Genomic DNA, 17,920 nt, shown 5'->3' on the forward strand with positions numbered 1-17,920 from the left:
GAGGGGGTGGGAAAGTGGGGAAAAGCAGAGGATGGGACCCGAAAACTGAGCGGGAGTGGGCTGGGGATTGGGGGATTGTGGGGGAAAATGGTGGAAAGGGTGAAAAGGGGGGAATGGGACTCCAAAACTCCTCTGGCGAGGGGCTGGAAATGGCAGGGGAGGGGATGTGAAATAGGGAGAAGGGTGGAAAAGAGGAAGTCAGAGCACGTGCAGGAGGGTCCCGTGGCGGCCGTGGGGCACAGGGGGTGTGGAGCGGGGATCCGGGGTGGCTCCCGGAGCTCTGGGCGTGCTGGGGGCTGCAGGGGGGGCACCCCCTGAGCTGTGTCCCACACACACAGGGGTGTTCCAGGGGATGATGAAGTCCGAGTGTCACTTCATTAAGGGCACCGAGCGGGTGAGGTTGGTGCAGAGGAGCATCTGACAGCGGGAGCAGCAACTGCACTCGCCAGCGATGTGGGGCTGTTTGTGGGGGACAGCCCGTGTGGGGAGAAACAGGCGCAGTGCTGGAACAGCCATCCAGCCAGACTGGGGTACAAACGGGCTCTGGCGGACAGGCTCTGCCGGCACCACCGCGACATCGTTGCCCCGTTGCTCGCGGCCCGCAGAGGTGCAGAACGTCGGGCAGAGCGAGTCCCCTCGGGCCCTGCCCTGGGGATGAGCCTGGAGCCCCTCAGCCCCCCTGGTGCCCATCCCCGGGGCCTCTTGTCCTTCCAGCTTCCCCTGAGGTGTCCCAGTCCATCCCAGTCTCTCCCAGTCTCTCCCAGTCTCTCCCAGTCCGTCCCAGTCCATCCCAGTCTCTCCCAGTCCATCCCAGTCTCTCCCAGTGCCCCCGCGCGTGTCCATCCCCGCCCTGCGTGGCGCTGACGCCCCTCAGCCAATCAGAGCGCGTCTCTCTGATGACTCATCAGTTGCCAGGCAGACCCGCAGCGCCGAGTGCCCCGTGCTGGACTCGGCCTCCCAGTGCCGCGCGCTCCATTCCCAGTCGCTCCCAGTGCCCTCCCAGTGCCTCCCCAGTGCCCTCAATCCACTCCCCTCTCACGAGGGCAGCTCACTTCTCTCAGAACACTCCAAGCCAAAGCTGCCTACGCTTCTAGGCCGATCTCTTGAGTATCCTTCTACTCTCATACTTTCTTGGCCCTTACACGTTTCCTAAGTGTTACTTTTATGCTTTTAATATTACTGGAGATGGTAACCAAAAGGGCTCCAAACCCCCTTCACACAGCAACCAAACTGTTCTGAAATAAACCCTACAGAGATATATTTATGAACACAGATCTTTCACTGTTGTTTCACTCTCATCTGCCCCAGGGGAGCCATGAACCAGACCCTGGGTTACCCTCGCCTTCAGGGGCGGGGCGGAACAGGAGCCGGACACGGGGGAAGCTTCTGGAAGCTGCTGACGGAAGCCACCCCTGGAGGCCCCCTATTTCCAAAGCCTGGCCATGCAAACCCAGGACACTGGATCCAAACATGGATCACTCAGGAGGCACCAGGGCTCTGCCTGTCGTGGTTTGACGCAGCTGAGCGTCAAGCACATGAAATCTGTTATTTTTCATAAGGGGAAAATAAGAAAATATTGAGGAAAACTAGAGAGCTGCGAAGCAGAACAGGTTCAAACTTAAACAGTTGCTGTACAAAGAAAAAGTTTATTACCAACAGAATTAAAAGTAAAAAGAAATAACAAGAAATTCAAGCAAACTTCCCCTCTCTTCCAGCACTTCCTTCCTTTTACCCAACTCGCAGAAAGGATAACATTACATGGGATTTTAGTCAGTGTTGCAGTTCTTGAAAAGTCTCTTTGTTATGCTTAAGGAAAAAAGGGTTTTCTTCTGCATCACGTGGTTCCCAAAGTGCCACCAACAGCAGACCCGCCCGGGAAGAAACAATCTGCTGTGGTGTAAAACATCTCTGCCCTGAAAAATCTCACCGTTCCTTCACACTGCCAGACATGGGCCTTCACATGGGGTTATTAATCTTTTTAAGGATTAATTACTTTGGCCTGAACACAAATGGGGTTTTTTTTGTGACAGGAGGTCTCTAAAAGCCTCTCAATACTTCTATATAGCCTGGCATAGGCACTTTTCATAAGTTTCATGGGCCACGGGTGAACTTTTCAGCACCCCCATGTACTCCAAATGGATCAAAGAGCCAAACAGTTTGTGATATTACAGTTTCTTACCATGGCCTGCAGGAAGTTTTTTAAGCTGCGCGCGAGAATCGCGGCACCGCCCTCTTTTCTCCCGTCGCCATTTCCAGCTCCGTCCCACAGGACTCACTTTCTCTTCTCTCTGGCTCCGAAGCCGCCACGTTGAAGAGTGTTCTTGTTCGGGCTCTACGGTGGAGAAAGCCTGGCTCCCTTTGTGCTGCTGGCTGCGTGGTGTCCTCTTCAGTTCAGCGCGGAGTGTGCTGGCTGCAGACAGGAGGCTCCGCCGGCCCCGCGTGGAGAGGAGAGGGACCCGCCGGTGCCAGGGAGCCGCGCCGGATGGGTTTAGCTGTGTGGCACTCCATGGCTGGCTTTAGCTGCCTGCGGCTCTGGGACAGTTCCCCCCCAGCAGTGACACAGGGTCTGTGCTGCGGCGTTGGGAAAGGAGGGGGTGCAGGGGCCCTGACCCGGCGGGGCCCGGAGCCTCCAAGGCCCCCCCACCTTCCGGCAGGAGAGCTGGAACGAAAGGAATTCCCGCGTTTCCATGTGGTTTAAATAAGTAAACGGAGGACCCCCACAAGCCCCTCACAACGCCCGGGACTAAGCTGGCCTTTACTGGATGCCAGGAGACACCAAAAATGCTCTGTCCCTGCCCTCTGCTACTGCACAGGGACAGGAAATACAAGGAAAGGCCCAGGAGCTGAGAGGACGACCGGGAGAGATCCCGCCCCGAGCACCGGCACGGGTACAACAGACCCAGCCTGGGCACAGGGAGGGAATTTATTCCCAACCAAATCCCAGCAGCACAAGGAGAAGGCAAAGAAATCTCTCCAACACCTTCCCCCCACCCAGCATGGATCACCCGGAACGGGGGTCACCAGGGCTCTGCCCCACGGGGGTCACTGGGGATCATCCAACGCCAATCCTCCCACGGGGGATGGAGCTGGAGCAGCGCACGAAGCTCTTCCCGCACTCAGGACACTCGCAGGACTTCCCTTAGCGGTGCATCTGTTGGTGTTTGGTCAAGTTTGAGCTGCTGGAGAAGCTCTTCCCACACTGGGGACACTCGTAGGGCCTCTCCCTGCTGTGGATGCGCCGGTGGGTGATGAGGTGGGAGTTGCGTTTGAAGCCCTTCCTGCACTTGGGGCAGCGGAAGGGCCTCTCATCTGTGTGAATGCGCTGATGTTGGAGGAGGTGGGAGCTCCTCTGAAACCTCTTCCCACACTCAGAACACTCGTAGGGCCTCTCCGCGGTGTGGGTGCGCTGGTGTGCCCTCAGGGTGGAGCTCCACCCGAAGCTCTTCCCACAATCGAAGCACTCATAGGGCCGTTCCCCAGTGTGGACCACCTGGTGCTGGATCAGCTCAGAGCTGCTGGAGAAGCCCTTCCCACATTCCCCACACTCGTAGGGCTTTTCCCCAGTGTGGATCCTCTGGTGCTGGATCAGGTTGGAGCTCCTGCTGAAGCCCTTCCCACATTCCCCACACTCGTAGGGCCTCTCCCCAGTGTGGGTGCGCTGGTGTACCCTCAGGCTGGAGCTCCACCCGAAGCTCTTCCCACACTGCAAGCACTCATAGGGCCGTTCCCCGGTGTGGACCACCTGGTGCTGGATCAGGTGGGAGCTGCTGGTGAAGCCCTTCCCACATTCCCCACACTCATAGGGCCTCTCCCCAGTGTGGATCCTCTGGTGCCTGATCAGATTGGAGCTCCATCTGAAGCCCATCCCACATTCTGGGCACTTGTGGGGCTTCTCCCCACCCTGAGGCTTCTCCCCCAGCTCTGAGTTCTGCCTGGATCTTGGGCCGCCTTCCCGGCACAGGGGGGCTCTTTCCTCCCTGGATCTCTCTGGACTGTGTTTGCAGCCCCTCCTCATGCGGCATCTCCGAAGCTTTTCCTCCTCCTCCATCCGGCCACACCTTGGGAATGACAAATCCTGAACTGGGGAAACAACAAGGGGTGAGCGCCTTGGGCTGGGGGTTCCTCCTGCCCAAGTCCATCCTTGGGCATCTTGTGTCTGTAAAAATCTCCAAAACACATAGACTCAGCCCAAAATGCCCCCAGACACCAAGACACAGACCCAAAACTCCCAAAACATCAAGATCCAGATAAAACACCCTCCAAAATATAAACACATTCAGCCCCCACAAAAAATCCAAAGCACCAACATGGAAACCAATAAACCTCAGAAACACCAAGATTCACCCTCGGGAAAATCGTGGATCCCCTTCCCTGATCACCTGCTGGATGGGGGGGGGGGCAACGCTCCTGGGGCTGGGGGGAGGCTGCAGATACAGCGAGTGCTGGAACCTTGGGGTGCCTCCTCTTCCTGCTCCTCCTCCTCCTGTGTCCCTTCTCTTCCTCACACTCCTCTTCCTCACACTACTCCTTCTCCTGCAGAATCCCACCTGCTGCTCCCACGGGCATCGTTTCACCATTCTGGTCTCCAGCCCTGCTCCTCCAGCCTTTCTCCTGCTCCCCCCAGGCCCAGCACCCAGCCCTGGCTCGCTCTGCCCCCCAGAGCTCTCGGATCGCACAGCACGAGCAGCGATGCAGCTGCGGCAGCTCGGGCTGGGGCAGCGCTGGGCTCTCGGCCGCTCCTGCCCGCACTCGGCCCCCGCCGCAGCCACTTCTGCCAGCACAGCACGGCCCGGCCCGGCCTTGGCGCTCCCCCCCTCCCACCTCCCCAAATTCCCCTGGCGGGGGGCGCCAAGGCCGGGCCACACGTGGGCTCCAGCTGGGGAGCGCCGGGCGCTGCGGCTCTGCCTGGCAACTGCTGAGTCACCAGCGCCGCGCCTTCTGATTGGCTGAGCGCTGCCTGAGGGCCGCGCCTGCACCAAGGGGGGACACCCTGCTCCAGGGGGGATGTCCCGAAAACCGGGCACCCCCAGCGAACCAACAACACCAACGCCTCCTTACAAACACATGCTCTGAATCTGCTCGGACACAGCCACACGCACTTGCACACAAGCAAGTGACAGCACAAACCAGCAGCTCCACAAAATGGCACTGACTGACACGAACTGCTGCTCAGCCAAGCTCCTGCTCAATTCCTCAACTTCCAGAACAACAACAAAGCCTGAACAGAACCATGGACATCGTTTCCTAATCAAAAGGGGACAATGTTGAGGCAGTTTGCACATTGTCCCAGAGCTAATTAAGGACATGGAAACCCAGCAGGGGGAAAAAGGGAAGTCGAGAAGGGGTCTCAGCAACAGCGGACGGATGGTGTTGGTGTGCTGGGAAGGGATTGGTTGAAGGGAGTGTGCAGGAATATGGTTAAGGCAAACAGCAGCAGGAGGAATCTATGTGGTAAGAAAGGAAAAGGAAGATGGAAAAGAGGAGGAAGAGAAAAAAGTGAGGAGTGGGGTGCTTTTCAGCACCATCTTATCCTCAACATTTGCCAGCTGATCCAGATCTTTTGTACCCCGCGTTCCAGGACAGGGAAACAAAGAAGTTCAGGATTTGAGGGGGTTGCTCTGTGGTGGGGAGCAGCAGGACAGGGCAGCATGGGCTGGGGGCCTGTGGGGAGCTGTGGGGCCGGGCCGGGGCTGTGGGGCAGCCGGGGCTCAGCGCCGGGCACTGCCTGACCCCAACACCCCCCGGGCAGGGCCGGCAGTGGCCCCCGGCCCCCAGGAGGCTGCGGGATGTGGAAGGATCAGGATTTTCTTTCATCAATCTTGTTTGGGTCACTGGAGAAATGAATGATTTTGCAGAAAGCTCAGCAGCTGTCAGAGGATGAGCACCCACAGGCACTGAGGGGGCTGCAGGAGAGGCACAAGAAGCCCCTGCAGCACTTGGCCAGAAAGGCTCAGCAGGGCAATGCAAGAAGGGATGAGCAAAAGGCCAAGGTGAAGGCAAAGGCCATGGCAGAGTTTCTACAGCCCCCCAGGGATGAACCGCAGGGCCCAAGGGGGCCCCAGCACCCAGGGGACGGCGGCGGCCACAAGCACCTGGCACAGGCATTGCCCTCCTCGGCACGGCAGAGCCCACCCAAACAGCCCCTGGCAAGGAATCAGGGGTCCATCTGCAGGCCAGAAGGACACTGCAAGCACAGACAGCAGCACCCTCAGCACCAGCAAGTCCACCCCACATGGACATGGATTGTCAGGGCTGGCAGAGCTCCCAGCAGACCAGGGACCCACCGCACCAGAGCCCTTGAGAACATTCAGGGCGCATCTGGATCGAGACGAGGCCGCTCCTGATGGACACAGGGGCCTCTCGATCCACTCCGAATCTGATACCTAAGGGGGGAAATTGTCAAGAAGTTCCTTGATTATTCAGGGAATAAGTGGGAAAGATGAGCAGGGGTGTTTTATTCAACCACTATCAGTAGATGTGGGGGATGGGTTTGAAGCGCATCAATTTCTGTTTGTTCCTAATTGTGATTATAATTTACTGGGAAGGCATTTGGTGGCTGAAGTGGGAATGCAAATTCATATTGTCAAAGGAGATACAGAGGCTAATGCTGCTGGACCTTTGTGTCAAATGTGTGCGAAGGCCTCTGCTGAAGGGAACCCAGAAGTGTGGGCAGCCCCAGGGAAATAGGGAAAATCAGATATGGAGCCTCTCCAAATTCCTCTGAAGCATCCAGGACAAGTGGTGTCTAAAAGCAATACCCTGTTCCAAGGGAGGCAAGGAAGGGGTTACAGCCTCTTACTGAGTCCCTGCTAAAGGCAGCGCTTCTGGAGCCAGGCATCTCTGCCTACAACTCTCCTCTCCTGCCAGGCAAGAAACCCCATCATGGACACCAGAAGGAAAGCACAATTGTCAAGGCTTCAAAAGCAGATTAACTGAGCCTCCTGCCCTGGCCCTCCCAGACAGGGAAAAACCATTTGAATTGCATGTGGATGTTAATCAGGGCCATGCCAAAGGAATTCCTGGGCTCAAATGTTTCACCCAGTGGCCAGAGAGTGGCCTCATTGTCTGCAGAATTGTGCAGCCCCGGCTTTAATGGGAACTGAGGCCTGAAAACTGACAGCAGCAGAATCTCTGTTCAAGCCTGGCATCAAGGTAAAGCTTTGTTAACCAAAGAAGCCTCTAAATGGATGAGCAGCGCTGGGTTCTTACAGAATGAAACTTGTTGGATGGAACAGGAGGATTCAGAGTTGAGGACAGGGCAAGGGTTGAACCCAGCCTCCTGTTTGAACGGCCCTGGACACGGGGCTGGCAAGAAACCCATGGCTGCAGTCAAGTGACAGAGCTCCAGAGCCGGCCTAGGAGAGATTGACCAGACATTCCCTGGCCTGAGGGAGAAAAGGTGTTTAGGGATGGGTCTGCAAGGGCAGCAGAAGGGAAAAGAGTGACAAGACACGCTGCTCTTAAGGAAAGGGAAGGAGACAAAGCGCAGCTCAGCGCCCGCATGCTCAGCTCAAAGGGCCGAGCTGGGGGTGCCTGGAAGAGCCTGGCACTGAAATGCCCTGAGCAGGAAGGCTTCAATATCTTCTGCTAACAGCATGGCAGCTCACAGCGGGGCAGAAGCATTTCCAACTGCTTCAGCAATCCCTGCATCAGTTCTTAAGGCATGTTTGGAACAAACAATTCCAAGAGATGGGATTGTGGAAGCAATAGACTCAGACAGGGGAACTCATTTTACAGGAAAGATCCTTCAGGCTGTTCTGGCTGCTTTAGGAACACAGTGGGACCTCCAAACACCCTGGCACCCCCAGAGTTCGGGTCGGGTGGAAAGAATGAATGGGGAAATAAAGAAACACCTTCTGAAGCTGCTGAGAGAAACCAAGATGCCACGGGTACGGCTGCTGCCATTGGCTTTGGCAAGAAGAAGAGCCAGACCCAGGGCAGATATTCAATTATCTCCCCTGGAACTGATGTTTCAATTCCTCACCCTGCTCATTCTCGACTTAGTGGGGGTGGAGATCAGGGATGTCTGTTTCAAGCAGTCTGTGGCCAGAATCCTGTCTCTTGTGAAATCTCTTCCACAGGAAGCTCGGCTGGCACAGACCCTGCCTGGGGACTTTAAGGGATGTTACACCACTCAACAGAGATGAGCTTAACATCTCAACAGACTGGGAATAGCGCAAAAGATACCCAAAAAGATAACGCCCATCAACAGAACATCAACGCCCATCAGCAAACATCAAGGAACAGCTACCCCAGACACTGCCTCGGCACAGCTGGAGACCCCTGCTCTGGAAAAGGCTGAGAAGGAAATCAAGGAGTGTGGACCTAATGAACATCAGAGGCCAAGCAATCCGGGGCCAATAGGAAACCAAATACTAAGAACTACCCAACTTGGAACCAATGAACATTAAACCTACGGATTTCGATGGGTTTAGACTGCATAAAGTTGAGGAAAAATAGACTAAAACTCGTGTGCCATGGAATGATTTTCTCTGCACACCCGGGCTATGTGTGGATGAAATGATTTCTGTTGCACATCCTGGCCACAATAAATAATGCCTTGATCCTCTAACACTAAAAAGGTCGTTGGAGAGTTGTTCTTCCTGCAGTTTCTGTGACAGGATTACACCATTAGAATGTTTTTTCTTAATAATCCTACTTTGATATTGTCAGTTGGGTTTGGGCCAAAGATGTGAGAGTCAATTTTTAGTCTGAGGAGAAGAACCAAAAATCTTTATTGCTTTCGGGCATCTTTGTGTATGTGTGTGCGTGTCTGTTAGTGATGGCAGAATTTTGGAATGGGTTTTTCAATGTTCACCTGTAGGGTGCATTTTGCAAAACTGGAAGAGCATTAAAACTGACCCTTTTCCTCATAAACAGTTTAAAAATATTTTTTAAAAAAGGGAAAAAAAAAAAGCCGCTTTTGGGGGGGCCCATAGATGAGCCACCTGATGGTTGCCCTGGAGGAGAAGCTTCCTTCCAGGCAGCCAGCAGAGGAGCTTTAGAAATGCAACTTAACTCTGCTGGGGGAAGTGTGCACAATGTCCCAGGCTCTCCTTGCCTGCCAGAGGAATTGGGCTGATTCCCTCTGCCCCTCACCCCAAGCTCTGCCTCCCTGCACAGACGGAATTTGCATCGCTAAAGGCAGAGCCCACACTGAGCATCTCGGACTCTGCAACAGAAATCCCTGAAGCTGCAAAGGAAAACAGCAAACGGAGAATGTTGGGAGAACTTCACTCACAAAAGCGAGGGGGAATCATCCCTCTTCCCACTCCAACATCTGCTGGCACTGTCTGGGTTATACAGGGTGCGTTTGACCACTGGGCTGCTTTTGCTGCCACAAGTTCAGCGAAATCACTTGGGAATCCAAGGATGTGATGATTTAATCAGAGAAAAGCGGTCAATTGATGCATCCCTGGCATTTTTGGGAGCGCCCAAAAATGGGGAAAAGATGAACGGCCACCAGAACAAATCCTACAACACCATGGAGCAGCCCCTGGGAACCCGAACAAATTCATACCAGGTGCCAGAGAACCCATTGATCATTTCAATGCATCATTAGATTACAAGCTGTCCTCCAAATCATAACCAAGCACACAGCTCCAGCTCCTGACCTTCTCACCCACCAATCCACTCCCATGAGCAACGCCACATTTCACCCTGGGATGGCATCAGATCCTCTTTCAGCAGAAGGACCAGGAGGTTGGGGAAAATTAAATGACTCAAACTGCTCTTGGCAAAGAGATGGCCAAGGAAAAGTGGGGAAACAGAGAACAAAGGAAACAAAGACTTAACAGAGCCATGAATATCGGATGTTCTACAAAGTGGGGGTGCACATTAAGGGGCACATGCAGCAGGCGGATCGGGAAGTCTGTACCTTCCAAGGACCTCAGCCAAGGGGGAAAGGGACACGGAGATGCGGCCGGGGAAATCGGCATAAAAAGGAGGCTGCGTCCTCCAACACTTGGACAGACCCCACGGGAAATGCCCCGTGGCCTCTCCCTTGGTCCAGGAATAAAGTTCCTTTTACAGGACTCCTCCGGCTCCTCTGGGGACACAAACCTCTGGCCACGGGAACTTTCCCGCACACTCCCGCCGACGGGGCAGCCACCTCTGTCCTACCCACAGCAGCCGGGACGAGCCAGCGCTGCTCCGGCACCGGCTCCTGCCGAGGCAGCAGCGGCAAGGAGAGCGCGGGCAGCCGCTCCCGCAGCGCCCTCACGCCAGGGCGAACACGGCGCCCACACGGCACAACGAACCCGCCCCAGCCCCCTGCCGCCCCCTCCGCCCGCAGCCAGCCCCGAGCCCCGCCAGAACCGAGCGCGGCTCCCACCTGCGCTGGGGCCGCCTCCGAGCTCCGCCGCCGCCTCACCGGGCTCCGGCCGCCGCCGCCGCTCCCGGGCCCGCACAGACGCTCCGCCAATGGCGCCTCTGCTGCGCCACGGCCGCCCTGCCGGCGGCTCCGGGCCCGGGCTGCTCCCCGCTCCGACCAATCAGCGCGCCAGAACCACGACTGACGGCAGCACCGCCCAATCGCAGCGAGGGGCGGGCTCTGCACACGGCCCAGCCTCGCCCCGCGCTCCCAGCGCCCCCCGGGCTGCGTGAGGGGAAAGCCGCAGCTGAGGAACAGCCCTGGAACGGGCCCGGCCCGAGCCGCCATTCAGCTGAGAAGGGAAACAAAGCTCTCCGCTGCTCCCGGCCCGACTTGCCCAGCCCTGCGTGTTGGCTGCCTCCGGCTCCTTGGGAAGCCCTGCAGCCTCGCTACTCCCGCCCCTAATTCGGAGCATCAGTGCATGGCTTTGATTTCGTTGTTCAGGCTTGGCTATGGGCTGTCCTTGTCTGCTGCATTTTCTGGGTTCCTCTTGGATGCTTTTGTGATTGATGGAGGCAGACAAAGAGGTTTAATCAAATTAGAGAATTTATTAATTACAGCAAGCAAGGCATAAGCAAAATCAGCGCTGGGCGACAGGGGAGTCCCCGCTCCACCGAATTGCCGCAGGGGTTTGCAAATTTCAGTCCTTCTTTTATGCAGGATCGTTTCCTGTTAACTCTTCTTTAAGGGAGTACTCTGCGCATGTGTGAACTTGTTGCTAGGGGGTCGTTTTCTGCCTTCTGGTGGTCGATGGCTGAAGGCTAGTAGTCTTCTTCAAGTGCCCTCTGGGTGACCTTTTCCATATTTGGTCAGTTAGTATCCCCTGCTTTTCTTCCTGGAGCTTAAACAATAGTACACTTACAGCACTTACAACCTTTACATATAGATTTGTTAAGACATTTCCTGTTATGTACGTTGTGGCCTGTGTCAGCTCTTTTCAATGAACAAAATACCCTCATTTATTACAATCCCCCCTTTTTCTCTTGTTCATTTTTGTTCATTGAATCTTTTTAGCTCCTGTTTAGCTAATTCTAACATTTCTTCTTCATGATTTTCTGATATCTGCTGGTATTTAGCCCTAAGGAGCATTAAATGTGCTACTTCTAAGCGCCCTTTTACTATGGAGATCAACTTATTAAGTATACACGGCCCAAATGTGAGTCCTAGGACTAACAGAATTAGAGGCCCTGCGATGGTAGATAACAAAGTGGTTAACCAGGGTGAATGGTTAAACCAGGATTCATACCAGCTCTGTTGTGCCTCTCTTTCTCTTTTCCGTTGTTCTAGCCGTTTTCTTAGTTCAGTCATGGTGTCTATCACTACCCCAGTGTGGTCTGCGTAGACACAGCATTCTTCTTTGAGTGCTACACACAGTCCTCCCTGCTGAAGGAATAATAAGTCTAAACCCCTCCTATTTTGTAGGACTACTTCTGATAGAGATCTTACTGATTTTACTAGGCCATCAATTGCTTGTTCTATTCGGCTTAGATCTTCATCTACTGAGACCCTTAGTGCTCTTAACTCTTTTTGCTGGGTGACTAAGGATGCTATTCCAGTTCCTGCCCCAACTCCTCCTATAGTGAGAAGGGTTGCTATGGTTAATGCAGTAAAAGGTTCTCTTTTTACTAGGTGATGATCTGCTGTGGTGTGTTGTTGGTACATGTATTCACTAGGATGATACGTGATTCGAGGTATGATGGACACTTGAATACAATAATCGTGGGTGTAATTAAATAGTTTGAGCGAAAGGCAGGGTGTGATTCCTATATTGTTACACACCCATTTAGTATTTGCGGCTGGGAGCAACCAATCTGCAGGTTTTTCATCTTCTTTAGGTGATATCTTTACCTCACACAAATGTTCTTTATGTTTTGGAATGTTTCCTATACATCTTCCTTTCCCAGTTACTTGAGACAAAGTCAGTCCTTGAATTGATTCTTTTCTCTGTTTCCAAAGACATTGTGCTGGGTTTGTGCCGTTAATTCTTCTAGCCTTTGCAGTCACACCTATTCCTTCATAAAAAGGCGGCCTGATGTTGTAACATAACCAGCATTCCTTAGTTAGCTCTGGATTGGTCTTATTTATTACACCATAACTAGCTTGCATGATCTTCCATAGAGCACTATATTCTAAATTTGTTTTAACATCAGTTGGATTCTCGCTCTGGGGAGTAATTGTTATACTACCAACCTGCTGAGTTTTGTTTATATTGCCTATTTCCTCTAGTTCCCCTAGACCCTGGTTTGGTCCAACTAGTTCTGGATCAGGGGGTGCGTGTTCTTTCTTAATCATTATTAGGTTTCCTCTATCTTTCCCGGGTTCCCAGTGTCTGATTCCCCAGATTTTCCCCAGTAACCAATCCGGATTAGTGGGTTGCATTATATTTATATATATAAAGGAACAGGTCCCCATATATGTCGTCTCTCCAGAAGGTCCTCTTCGTGGCTTAGTGCACCCTACGGGCCCGAACCCAGCTTTCAGAAATTTGTCTGGTCCCCCTCCCGGGATCCAGTCGGAGGCTATTGTCTCGCACCCCCAATATCCACAGAAATATTCTCCTGGATAATTACAGTATGATTTCCCTCGATTAGCGGTTGGACACATATAAAATCCTGTTAGGTTTAGTTCTTTTCCACAGTGTTCAATAGCTGTTAGATCACATAATCCCGCTCGAAAACTTGGTGCCCCTACAGTGGTATTTGTTTGTAGTATCCTATTATCACTTAACCTAACTAATGACCATTTAAAGGGTTCGTGTGGAAAGTGTGTCTCTTCTAAAGTCTCAACCCCGTTCAATTTAATTAAGCAAAGCATGATTAGTAGAAAAATATTACGCTGGGCTAAATGGTGGAGTCGATTTATGGTAATAGTTATTTGGTTACTATAGTTTGGTGGTGTCTTTCCCCCTTTCACATGTCGCGGGTCACACTGAGGCTTTCTAGTCCCACTCCTGAGGCAGTTCTGCAAGCATTGCTCTAGTATCCCAATACAGGGGTTCTTTCCTCCACAGCTTTTTACTCCTCTGCCTCGCTCGTCGACCCGGTTGCTTCGGGCCACGAGGGGTACCATCTTCTCGGCAGCAGGAGTATTTTTCAGGAGGTCCTTGGGATCGAGCCTGTCGGGTTTCTTGCCTCTTAATGTAGGAGTTCCAATTACGGTTCTTAACTTCTGGAGTGTTACACTGGACTCCCCTCAGGCGTTTGCGACAAATGCTGTCACAGATGTCAGCTACAAAGGGGGCCGGTAAGTTAAAGTTGTAACAATAATAATGGGGATTAATTCCCTTAAATACTATTTCCCACCATTCACTTGACCCCTTTTTTAGAATTCCTCGTGATACTGCATGTGCTAGAGCCCAATTAGTAAATTGACCTTGAAGCTTCCGGCAGGGGATGCAAACTCCTCTGGGGGGAGTTCCCCTTTCACAATGACTCCACCACTTTTCCCTGCATACTATACATATATAACAAACAAAAGGATAACATCTACAATTAGAATTCCCACACCTTATTCTAACATCATTTTTAAAAATTAGTCCTTCATCTGTATACAGAGGATTGGGTAAATACTCGATTTTGTATTTGCTCATTTACAGTCTTTTCTTTGAATTTTCAATTTTAAGTCTCCAGGAGGACTGGTTACTTGCCACTGGGGGGATGGCTTTTCCACAGGTCCTTTAATTCTGCTTGCATGCGTCCATCCTCTTTCAGCTGTTCTTATTGCTGTTTCTGTAGTAAGTAGAACAAGATAAGGTCCCTCACATTGTGGGGTTAATGAGGTTTCTTTCCATGGTTTGATTAATACCCAATCTCCTGGTTGAATTCGATGTAGTTTAAGTTCTAGCGGGGGCCTTTGAGTTATCATGCCCTTTTTCCATAATTCTTCTCTATATCTCATTAAGGTAATAATGTAATGATTCATGTTTTGGTCTCTTAGATTTGGGTGATCTTGAGGTTCCCCCATATTATAAGGCATTCCATACAGCATCTCAAAAGGGGAGATTCCCATGTCAGATCTTGGTTGAGTCCGTATGTTTAACAAAGCTAATGGTAGACATTTCACCCACGACAACTTGGTTTCAAGCATAAGCTTTGTCAATTGCTTCTTTATTTCTCCATTCATTCTTTCTACTCGTCCTGAACTTTGGGGATGCCAGGGGGTATGATATTCCCACTTTATTCCCATAATTCCCATTACTTCTTTGATGATTTTAGATACAAAGTGGGGTCCTCGGTCGGAGTCAATAGTCTCAATTATTCCATATCTAGGGATAATATTTTCTAATAGAACTCTGACCACTGTCTGTGCTGTTGCCCTTGCTGTGGGAAATGCTTCGACAAAATGCGTTAGATGGTCTACTATAACTAATAAGTATTTACTTCTTCCTACTTTGGGCAATTCGGTGAAATCTAGTTGTATGTTAGCAAAGGGCCTGTGTGCTAGTGGTCTCCCTCCCAATGGGCGTTCTCTTAAATAAGCCTTATTCACTTTAAGGCAAGTTATGCAGCCTTTAACAATTTGTTTTGCCAAATTATATATTCCAATACACATATACTTAGCGGCAAACTGGTCTGCTAGTGCTTGTGTTCCCCAATGAGTTTGGCTATGTATCCTTTGTAAAATTTCCACTGCTATTGATTTAGGTAGTACTACTCTTCCATCTGGGAGTTTCCATTCTCCTTCTGAATTTTCTTTTAGCCCCATTTGTGATAGTTTCTCTTTTTCTTGTTCTGTAAAACTATAAATGCACCTAGTTTTATTGGGGAATTTCTCCTTTGGTTGGTTCTTATCCTGAACTTGTCGTATAACCAAAAGTGCTGCCCTTTTTGCTTCTTGGTCTGCTGCGTTATTACCTCTACTTCTAAAATCTATTCCTTTCTGGTGACCTCTGAGATGTACTACAGCAATTCTTCTAGGCTCCCGTAAGGCCTGGAGTAGCTGTCTTATTAGCTCCTGATGGACTAAGTCTTTCCCTTGAGAGTTTATTAACCCTCGTTCTTCCCATATTTTCCCAAATGTATGTACCACTCCATATGCATATTTGGAGTCTGTATATATTGTCCCTGTTTTATTTTTCAGCAATCTCAGAGCTCGTAAGACTGCATACAATTCACAAGCTTGAGCTGACCAGGATCTACTTAGAGGTCCTGACTCTAAGACTTCTGACCCTTCCTCTTTAATGATTGCATAGCCAGATACTCTCTTTCCCTCTATTACCCGAGATGATCCGTCTACAAACAGCCTCTCCCCTTCTTCTAATTCTTCTTCTTCTAAGTCCGGTCGGATTTTGGTTTGTTCTTCTATAGTTAACATGCAATCATGGGCTAATTTATTCTCATTTGGTTCTCCGTATAAGAACTGGGCCGGATTTTGTAGTGTAGTGACCTCTAGTGTTAGCTTTGGGGAATCTAATAAGATCCCTTCATACTTTAAAAGTCTCGAATCTGTTATCCATTTTTCAGCTTTTTGTTGCAATATTCCCCTAATGTTATGTGGAGATAATACCTTGAGTTCCCCATTAAAAGTTATTTTACGTGCTTCTTCTACTAAGAGAGCACAGGCTACCACTGCCTGTAGGCATGTAGGCCATCCCTTGCTTACTGGATCTAATAGCTTTGACAAGTATCCTACCGGTTTCTTTCTCCCAGCCCAATCTTGAGTTAATACTCCATATGCTGTCCCATTTTCAATGTTTACAAATAGATAAAATGGTCTTTTTAAATCAGGTAAACTTAGTACTGGAGCATTAATTAAATCCTGTTGCAGTTGTTCTAAATTCCTCTCATCCTCTCTGCTCCATTTCAATAACCCATCATGACTGAGCTTGTTATACAGAAATTTGACCTTGGTACTATAATTATCAATCCATTGTCTACAGTAGCCTACTAATCCTAGCAATTGCCTTACTTGTCTCTTGCTCCTTGGTGGTGGGAGTGAGAGGATTCCTTTCACTCTTTCGGGGTCTATTTTCTTCTCTCCTTTACTCAAATAATGGCCTAAATATTTTACTTCTTCTTCTACAAACTGTAATTTTGCCTTTGATACTTTTAGTCCCTTCAAGCTTAGAAAGTTTAACAGTTTAATGCTCTCCTCCCGAACTTCTTCTTCTTTTCTTCCTGCAATCAGGAGGTCATCCACATACTGAATCAAAGTAATGTTTTCTCTTGTTTGATATTCTTGGAGGATTTGTTCTAATGCTTGTCCAAATAAATTTGGTGATTCTGTGAACCCTTGTGGCAGCACGGTCCACCGCAACTGTTGTCGCCTATGAGTATCTGGGTCCTCCCATTCAAAGGCAAAATAATCTCTACTATTTTCGTCTAAGGGGCAGGCCCAAAATGCATCTTTTAGATCAATTACACTATACCAGTGATTTTCTGGCCCTAGTCTACTTAATAGGGTGTATGGGTTAGCAACCACCGGGAACCGGGCCACTGTCCTCTTATTAATTTCTCTTAAATCATGCACTAATCGATAGGATCCATCTGGTTTCTTTACTGGTAAAATGGGTGTATTAAAAGGGGACATACAGGGCTCTAGGAGTCCCTTGCTTATTAGTCTGTCTATTTCAGGCTTTAGTCCTCGTTTCCCTTCTGGGGATATGGGATACTGCTTGATCCTTATTGGAATTTCTGGATCTTTTATGGTTACGGAGAAGGGCGGAATGTTCAGTTGGCCCACACTGTCAGGTGTGTACCATACCTCAGGGTTAATCTCCTTTTCATCCTCTACTCTAAGGGGGCATAGTTTGATTCTCAATTCTTTATTAATTACCTCTAGGTTTATTCCCAGTTCTACTATGAGATCTCTACCCATGAGGTTATACTCTGCTTCTGGTGCCAACAAAAGGCTTCCTATTCCTATTTTTGATTCGGTTTCTATTAGGACATCTTTAATAACAGGGACCTCAAAAGGTTCACCCTTGGCACCCACTACAAGGGCGGTGTCTCGGGAGACTTTACACCCAGATGGTAAAACTTGGATAGTTGATCTTTCTGCTCCCGTATCTACCAGGAATTCAAATTCCTGGCATTGGGGACCGACTTTTATTTTTATCAAGGGCTCTGGATGTTTCTTGGTCCCCAGTAAGTAGAGCCCCTGACCCCTCTAATCTTCTTTAAACATCTTTTCATCTCTTATCCTCTTTCTGCAATCCCTTCTGATGTGTCCCTTCTCCCCACAATAAAAACATACGACTGCTTCCCTCCTTTCTACCCTCTGATTTCCCTCTGTGTTCCTAGGGGCCTTTCTGGGCATCTGCCCCATTCGGCGGGGAGAGTCTTGTTTTCTGCTTTCCCTTACTGCTGCCACCATCATTCTGACTTGTCTCTTGTGATTCTCTTCATCCCTCCTGACATACACTTTCTGTGCTTCCCTCAACAATTCATCTAATCCTCTCTCCTGCCAATTTTCTAGTTTTTCTAGCTTCTTCCTGATGTCATCCCATGATTTGGCTACAAATTGAGTTTTCAGAAGTGCCTGACCCAACTGTGTATCTGGGTCCAGGCCTGAATACAGCTGTAGATTCTTTCTTACTCTTTCTAGCCA

At 50.5% G+C, this 17,920-nt stretch overlaps 1 pseudogene; it reads right to left on the reverse strand.

The window, feature by feature from the left end:
* The window catches only part of LOC138101859 (uncharacterized), a 678,931-nt pseudogene that overhangs the window by 451,182 nt on the left and 209,829 nt on the right, over positions 1–17,920 (reverse strand).

The sequence above is a fragment of the Aphelocoma coerulescens genome, unplaced genomic scaffold (genome assembly GCF_041296385.1).
Source record: "Aphelocoma coerulescens isolate FSJ_1873_10779 unplaced genomic scaffold, UR_Acoe_1.0 HiC_scaffold_56, whole genome shotgun sequence".
Classification (NCBI taxonomy): Eukaryota; Metazoa; Chordata; class Aves; order Passeriformes; family Corvidae; genus Aphelocoma; species Aphelocoma coerulescens.